Below are 377 nucleotides of genomic sequence, written 5' to 3'. Positions count from 1 at the left end.
CTGTTTCTGCTTCAATTTGGAAGGGATTGGGTTTTCGTCATGATACTGTTTAACGCGCACCCACATAAATATCTGCTTTTGAGTTAAATAATTAGGCTCTAACCTTACATTTTTACCAGTGTTGTGGGGTGCAAAAATTGTACAGTTTATTTTAGACCCAATAATCCTGCCTTTAGAAAGATGATGATTAGGGATGTCCGATAATATAGGACTGCAGATATGATAAGCCGATAAATGCTTTAAAATGTACTATCGGAAATTATCGGTATCGGTTTCAAAAAGTAAAATGTATGACTTTTTAAAACGCCGCTGTGTACACGGACATATAGGAAGAAGTACAGAGCGCCAATAAACCTTAAAGGCACTGCCTTTGCGTG

This window comes from Entelurus aequoreus, linkage group LG18 (genome assembly GCF_033978785.1).
Source record: "Entelurus aequoreus isolate RoL-2023_Sb linkage group LG18, RoL_Eaeq_v1.1, whole genome shotgun sequence".
In the NCBI taxonomy this organism is placed as follows: domain Eukaryota; kingdom Metazoa; phylum Chordata; class Actinopteri; order Syngnathiformes; family Syngnathidae; genus Entelurus; species Entelurus aequoreus.
This window is presented reverse-complemented; position numbering follows the sequence as displayed.